At 50.2% G+C, this 7,463-nt stretch overlaps 1 non-coding gene across 1 annotated transcript; it reads left to right on the forward strand.

The window, feature by feature from the left end:
• Positions 1-6,562: 6,562 nt before the first annotated feature.
• Positions 6,563-6,717, forward strand: LOC143176466 (5.8S ribosomal RNA). The gene has a single exon (XR_013001009.1). It is a non-coding gene; the product is annotated as a 5.8S ribosomal RNA (ribosomal RNA).
• The last annotated feature ends 746 nt before the right edge of the window (positions 6,718-7,463 follow it).

Below are 7,463 nucleotides of genomic sequence, written 5' to 3' on the forward strand. Positions count from 1 at the left end.
GAGTTGTTACGTGCACGCGTATGGTGCGATTGCGTCGATTCGCTTTTCTGTACGGGGAGCAATAGAACGTTGAGTTGACTTATCGGGTCTTCGTTGGAATTACCGTCGCTGGCATTGTAAACTCCAGATGACCTTGTGATTCCTTCGTCGGGCACTGGTAAAGGGTGGCGATGATGCGTTCTATAATAGAAATACCCGTCGTAGCGTTTCTTCCGAGTCAACCCGCTCACGAAACACTCTCTCGTCGTGGAATCCCCGCGTCGGAGAGTAAAACGCGAATTCATAGTATGGAAACTTACGTCTCTCGACGATGGGACGATCCACGCGAAGAGTTGTTACGTGCACGCGTATGGTGCGATTGCGTCGATTCGCTTTTCTGTACGGGGAGTAATAGAACGTTGAGTTGACTTATCGGGTCTTCGTTGGAATTACCGTCGCTGGCATTGTAAACTCCAGATGACCTTGTGATTCCTTCGTCGGGCACTGGTAAAGGGTGGCGATGATGCGTTCTATAATAGAAATACCCGTCGTAGCGTTTCTTCCGAGTCAACCCGCTCACGAAACTCTCTCTCGTCGTGGAATCCCCGCGTCGGAGAGTAAAACGCGAATTCATACTATGAAAACTTACGTCTCTCGACGATGGGACGATCCACGCGAAGAGTTGTTTACGTGCACGCGTATGGTGCGATTGCGTCGATTCGCTTTTCTGTACGGGGAGAAATAGAACGTTGAGTTGACTTATCGGGTCTTCGTTGGAATTACCGTCGCTGGCATTGTAAACTCCAGATGACCTTGTGATTCCTTCGTCGGGCACTGGTAAAGGGTGGCGATGATGCGTTCTATAATAGAAATACCCGTCGTAGCGTTTCTTCCGAGTCAACCCGCTCACGAAACTCTCTCTCGTCGTGGAATCCCCGCGTCGGAGAGTAAAACGCGAATTCATACTATGAAAACTTACGTCTCTCGACGATGGGACGATCCACGCGAAGAGTTGTTTACGTGTACGCGTATGGTGCGATTGCGTCGATTCGCTTTTCTGTACGGGGAGAAATAGAACGTTGAGTTGACTTATCGGGTCTTCGTTGGAATTACCGTCGCTGGCATTGTAAACTCCAGATGACCTTGTGATTCCTTCGTCGGGCACTGGTAAAGGGTGGCGATGATGCGTTCTATAATAGAAATACCCGTCGTAGCGTTTCTTCCGAGTCAACCCGCTCACGAAACTCTCTCTCTCGTCGTGGAATCCCCGCGTCGGAGAGTAAAACGCCGAAGGCTTACTATGAAACTTACGTCTCTCGACGATGGGACGATCCACGCGAAGAGTTGTTACGTGCACGCGTATGGTGCGATTGCGTCGATTCGCTTTTCTGTACGGGGAGTAATAGAACGTTGAGTTGACTTATCGGGTCTTCGTTGGAATTACCGTCGCTGGCATTGTAAACTCCAGATGACCTTGTGATTCCTTCGTCGGGCACTGGTAAAGGGTGGCGATGATGCGTTCTATAATAGAAATACCCGTCGTAGCGTTTCTTCCGAGTCAACCCGCTCACGAAACTCTCTCTCGTCGTGGAATCCCCGCGTCGGAGAGTAAAACGCGAATTCATACTATGAAAACTTACGTCTCTCGACGATGGGACGATCCACGCGAAGAGTTGTTTACGTGCACGCGTATGGTGCGATTGCGTCGATTCGCTTTTCTGTACGGGGAGAAATAGAACGTTGAGTTGACTTATCGGGTCTTCGTTGGAATTACCGTCGCTGGCATTGTAAACTCCAGATGACCTTGTGATTCCTTCGTCGGGCACTGGTAAAGGGTGGCGATGATGCGTTCTATAATAGAAATACCCGTCGTAGCGTTTCTTCCGAGTCAACCCGCTCACGAAACTCTCTCTCGTCGTGGAATCCCCGCGTCGGAGAGTAAAACGCGAATTCATACTATGAAAACTTACGTCTCTCGACGATGGGACGATCCACGCGAAGAGTTGTTTACGTGCACGCGTATGGTGCGATTGCGTCGATTCGCTTTTCTGTACGGGGAGAAATAGAACGTTGAGTTGACTTATCGGGTCTTCGTTGGAATTACCGTCGCTGGCATTGTAAACTCCAGATGACCTTGTGATTCCTTCGTCGGGCACTGGTAAAGGGTGGCGATGATGCGTTCTATAATAGAAATACCCGTCGTAGCGTTTCTTCCGAGTCAACCCGCTCACGAAACTCTCTCTCGTCGTGGAATCCCCGCGTCGGAGGGTAAAACGCGATATATAATAGTATATGCCAGTGGTTCGCGCGCGTCGTCTCTGAGATACGCGGTCGACAGAGTTCCGAAAACACGTGATGTGCCACGATTTCCGTGCGTCTTACATCTTTCGACGATGGGACGATCCACGCGAAGAGAACGTTCGTGCTTGCGTGAGGTGCAACAGCGTCGATTCGCTTTTCTGTACGGGGAGAAATAGAACGTTGAGTTGACTTATCGGGTCTTCGTTGGAATTACCGTCGCTGGCATTGTAAACTCCAGATGACCTTGTGATTCCTTCGTCGGGCACTGGTAAAGGGTGGCGATGATTCGTTCTATAATAGTAATACCCGTCGTAGCGTTTCGACCGATGTCACCCGCCACGAATGTCTCTCTCGACGTGGAAACCCCGCGCCGAAGAGTAAACGCGAAGGCTTACCATACGAAAGAAAACGGTATTATACGCCTGTGGTATGTGCGTCTCGGCTCTGTGATACGCGATCGGCAGAGTTACAAAAAAACGTTGATGGGCCACGATTTCCGTGCGTCTTACATCTTTCGACGATGGGACGATCCACGCGAAGAGTAGTTACGTGCTCGCGCGAGGTGCGATAGCGTCGATTCGCTTTTCTGTACGGGGAGAAATAGAACGATGAGTTGACTTATCGGGTCTTCGTTGGAATTACCGTCGCTGGCATTGTAAACTCCAGATGACCTTGTGATTCCTTCGTCGGGCACTGGTAAAGGGTGGCGATGATTCGTTCTATAATAGAAATACCCGTCGTAGCGATTCGGCCGAGACACCCGCCACGAAACTCTCTCTCGTCGTGGAATCCCCATGTCGGAGAGTAAAACGCGAAGGCTAACTATATAAGAAACATATAGTATTATTTATGCCTGTGGTTCTCCGTTTGTCCTACTCTCAGATACGCGACTCGGAGAGTTACGAATAATCGTGATGGACCACGATTTCTGTACGTCTTACATCTTTCGACGATGGGACGATCCACGCGAAGAGATCATTCCTGCTTGCGTGAGGTGCGATAGCGCCGATTCGCTTTTCTGTACGGGGAGAAATAGAACGATGAGTTGACTTATCGGGTCTTCGTTGGAATTACCGTCGCTGGCATTGTAAACTCCAGATGACCTTGTGATTCCTTCGTCGGGCACTGGTAAAGGGTGGCGATGATTCGTTCTATAATAGAAATACCCGTCGTAGCGATTCGGCCGTGTCACCCGCCACGAAAATCTCTCTCGTCGTGGAATCCCCGCGTCGTAGAGTAAACGCGAAGGCTTGCTATAGAAGACTATAGTTTATACGCCTGTGGTTCACCGGTTGCCTGCTCTCCGGGGTACGCGATCGCGCAGGAGTTACGGAAGAACTTGATGGGCCACGATCTCCAAGCGGCTATATCTTTCGACGATGGGACGATTCACGCGAAGAGAACGTTCGTGCATGCGTGAGGTGCGATAGCGTTGATTCGCTTGTCTGTACGGGGAGAAATAGAACGATGAGTTGACTTATCGGGTCTTCGTTGGAATTACCGTCGCTGGCATTGTAAACTCCAGATGACCTTGTGATTCCTTCGTCGGGCACTGGTAAAGGGTGGCGATGATTCGTTCTATAATAGAAATACCCGTCGTAGCGTTTCGACCGATGTCACCCGCCACGAAATTCTCTCTCGTCGTGGAATCCCCGCGTCGGAGAGTAAAACGCGAAGGCTAACTATATAAGAAACATATAGTATTATTTATGCCTGTGGTTCTCCGTTTGTCCTACTCTCAGATACGCGACTCGGAGAGTTACGAATAATCGTGATGGACCACGATTTCTGTACGTCTTACATCTTTCGACGATGGGACGATCCACGCGAAGAGATCATTCCTGCTTGCGTGAGGTGCGATAGCGCCGATTCGCTTTTCTGTACGGGGAGAAATAGAACGATGAGTTGACTTATCGGGTCTTCGTTGGAATTACCGTCGCTGGCATTGTAAACTCCAGATGACCTTGTGATTCCTTCGTCGGGCACTGGTAAAGGGTGGCGATGATTCGTTCTATAATAGAAATACCCGTCGTAGCGATTCGGCCGTGTCACCCGCCACGAAAATCTCTCTCGTCGTGGAATCCCCGCGTCGTAGAGTAAACGCGAAGGCTTGCTATAGAAGACTATAGTTTATACGCCTGTGGTTCACCGGTTGCCTGCTCTCCGGGGTACGCGATCGCGCAGGAGTTACGGAAGAACTTGATGGGCCACGATCTCCAAGCGGCTATATCTTTCGACGATGGGACGATTCACGCGAAGAGAACGTTCGTGCATGCGTGAGGTGCGATAGCGTTGATTCGCTTGTCTGTACGGGGAGAAATAGAACGATGAGTTGACTTATCGGGTCTTCGTTGGAATTACCGTCGCTGGCATTGTAAACTCCAGATGACCTTGTGATTCCTTCGTCGGGCACTGGTAAAGGGTGGCGATGATTCGTTCTATAATAGAAATACCCGTCGTAGCGTTTCGACCGATGTCACCCGCCACGAAATTCTCTCTCGTCGTGGAATCCCCGCGTCGGAGAGTAACCGCCGAAGGCTTGCTATAGAAGACTATAGTTTATACGCCTGTGGTTCACCGGTTGCCGGCTCTCCGGGGCACGCGATCGCGCGAAGGTTACGGAGGGACGTGAAGCGCCCGAGCAATGAAACGTCCGCAGGAGGAAACGAGCAACCGCCGAACATTGTTTCGCGACGTTTCCATAATGTATTGTCGTTTCGCTCGCATCCCGCTTCTTTCCCCTAGTTTCCTCGACGCGTAGTTTCGCAGCCTTAGTGGACGAATCATTCTCGATTCGAGGAAAGATATGCAGTGGGGCGTGCAATGAGCCCGCCAGAGACCACGATCTCCAATGCGTCTTTACATCTTTCGACGATGGGATGATCCACGCGAAGAGAACGTTCGTGCTTGCGCGAGGTGCGTTAGCGTCGATTCGCTTTTCTGTACGGGGAGAAATAGAACGATGAGTTGACTTATCGGGTCTTCGTTGGAATTACCGTCGCTGGCATTGTAAACTCCAGATGACCTTGTGATTCCTTCGTCGGGCACTGGTAAAGGGTGGCGATGATTCGTTCTATAATAGAAATACCCGTCGTAGCGATTCGGCCGAGTCACCCGCCACGAAACTGTCTCTCTTTCGTCGTGGAAACCCCGCGTCGGAGAGTAAAACGCGCGAAGGCTGTGACTGTAACATATATATATACAGTATACAATGCCTGTGGTTTTTGCGCGTGTCGGCTCTTCGGTATACGCGATCGGCCAGAGTTACGGAGGGACGGTGAAGCGCACGAGAAATTGAAACGGCCGCACGATTGGAACCGAGCAACCGTCGAACATTGTTTCGCGACGTTTCCATAATGCGTTTTCGTTTCGCTCGCATACCGCTTCTTTTCCCCTAGTCTCTGAGACGCGTTTTCGAGCCGTTCTTCTACTATCGATTCTCGTAGAGAGAAGGGACCGGGTAGTCTGGAAGTGGAACCCGCATCTTGCGTGTACCGTACACGGAATTGAGAGGACCGGCCGTGAAGCTCGTTTTAAAGCCGTGCGTCTGACACCCAACTCTTGCGCGCCAATTTCGCGGCAAGAGATAATATGGGACGAATGACCGGCAAAGAGCCAGCTGTGAAGTCTGTTTTTTTAATCGAATCCGTGGACGTGTGTATGCCGTAGCGTCGCTCGTCGTGTTCGTTCATGGTCGTTCCGAGAGAAAGAACGAAAGCGGTAACGAAGGGACCGGCCGTGAAGCTCGTTTTAAAGCCGCGCGTCTGACACCCAACTCTTGCGCGCCAATTTCGCGGCAAGAGATAACATGGGACGAATGACCGGCAAAGAGCCAGCTGTGAAGTCTTTTTTCATTATTTGCTTTCAATCGATCGATCGGTACGATTCGTGCAACGTTTCGCGCGATGCGACGCGAAAACATGCGCGCAACAATAGATGCGTCTGATCGGAAGAACGCGAGGGTCGACTGCACGCGATGGATTCAGTATCGGGTAGGATACAAAATATATCCCCGTCGTTTCCACGCGTGCGAGTCTTCTGCGTCTTTCGCGGGTTTTTGAATGCACTATACGCCCGGAACGTCGAGAAATATATACATATTACTTGAACGTTTTTCGTCTCGAAAGGCTTCGGTGTCGTCTCCAAGGCGACGCCTGAATCTCCTTCGCGCGCTGGTCGGAGATTCAGGTATCAACTTTTATCTTCTCTTTGAAAGAAGAGAGATATTAGGTCGAACAAATGAGAATAAAATTATATATGTGAAATATAAAATTTATACGATTACCCTGAACGGTGGATCACTTGGCTCGTGGGTCGATGAAGAACGCAGCTAATTGCGCGTCAACGTGTGAACTGCAGGACACATGAACATCGACATTTCGAACGCACATTGCGGTCCACGGATACAATTCCTGGACCACGCCTGGCTGAGGGTCGTTTACGTACCATACACTGCTTGCGTAGCTCTGTCAAATCCCCGCCGTCGTTCACCTCTTCGGATCGAACGTTTTTTTACCGAAGGGCGCAAAGAACGTTTCTGAGTCGGGTTAAGAGAAGGATGCTACGTACGAGCGAACGATGGGTGTCTCGTCGGCGTTTGTCGCGGACACGCGAAAATTCTGTGAATTTCACGGACAGTGTACGTTCTAGTTGTTGCAAAACGATCGGAATCGTTTGTATGGACTCGCGTGAGTGTTCGCGGCGTCGTGCGTCGTTCAATTACGACCGCCCGCGGATACCGCTCCACTGCGATATGGATCTGAGCGACAACTTTTTCGGCTGTTCGTGAGATGAACGGTTTCGTGTGTTTAGAAAAATTTTTTTTCCCGCGCTCCCGACGTCACCTGAAATGATGCGTCAGAGGTGAAAGAAAATATTAAGAAGTCGAGAGAGAGAGAGACTACACACGTTTTATTCATATTTTGTATACCGTGCGTGAGACGGATGTGCACGACACGTCGTATGTCGGTATATTACCGACTGGCCCCAGGGAGATTGTTTTCTTCCTCTCTTACGAATGAGATGTACGTTTCGGAGGATCGTCGTTACCGAAACACACGGCAAAACGAGACTTCTCGCAGCAGAACCTTTATACACAATACACATCGACTCTTTTTACCCCGAGAGAGAGAGAAAAGGTGTATTTCTTTTTTTTATTTTTCGAATTCGACGCACGAACGCTT

Source organism: Nomia melanderi, unplaced genomic scaffold (assembly GCF_051020985.1).
Source record: "Nomia melanderi isolate GNS246 unplaced genomic scaffold, iyNomMela1 scaffold0574, whole genome shotgun sequence".
NCBI lineage: Eukaryota > Metazoa > Arthropoda > Insecta > Hymenoptera > Halictidae > Nomia > Nomia melanderi.